This window comes from Auxenochlorella protothecoides, assembly GCF_000733215.1.
Source record: "Auxenochlorella protothecoides strain 0710 unplaced genomic scaffold scaffold106, whole genome shotgun sequence".
Classification (NCBI taxonomy): domain Eukaryota; kingdom Viridiplantae; phylum Chlorophyta; class Trebouxiophyceae; order Chlorellales; family Chlorellaceae; genus Auxenochlorella; species Auxenochlorella protothecoides.
Genome location: NW_011934139.1, coordinates 146,193 through 146,905, shown reverse-complemented (window position 1 = coordinate 146,905; position 713 = coordinate 146,193).

Below are 713 nucleotides of genomic sequence, written 5' to 3'. Positions count from 1 at the left end.
GTTTGTCAAGATACAGCTGGCAAGTGGGGCAGTGGGCGGGCGATGGGGGGGTTGTCGATGGGCCACCGGCCCTCTGGTGTCTGCCCCACAGGGTCTGAGTTACAATGTCGGCGGCACAGCACAGCTCGCCTGGGACAGGGAGGCGATGTAGTGGCACACGCTGCGTTCCTTGCCTGGCTGCCGGTGGCCCGAGGGTCGCAGGCGTTGCATCATAACTACAGCCCCCGAATCCTCTCCGCAGGAGGCCGAGTCGCGCCAGCTGGAGGCGGAGAAGACCAGGCTGGAGCTCAAGGTCGCGGAGGCCCGCGGGCAGCTGGAGGCCGCCGGCGACGTGTCGGAGCGGGCACGGCACCTGGAGGCACGCCTTGTCGACCTGGAGGCGAGGGAGGCGCGGCTGGCAGAGTGCGAGGCCGCTGCCGCCACGGCAAATGATGTCGTGGAGGCGGGGCGGCAGCGCCTGGCTTCGGCCCAGCGAGAGCTCGAGGGCCGCGAGTCGGAGGCGGCCGCACGGCGCAGTGAGCTGGACACGCTGTCCGCCGCCATTGAGGAGGTGCGGCGCGAGCAGGAGGCCTGGACCGACGACGCCGAGCGCCGCGCGGCCGCGCTTTCTTCGGCGGAGCAGGTGCCGGGAGTTTCTCTTCGGTGGGGGGTTGTCTGGGGATGATTTGGATGGCCATTGCGCGGTGGCGAGAAGCTCACTACGCCCCCCCCCC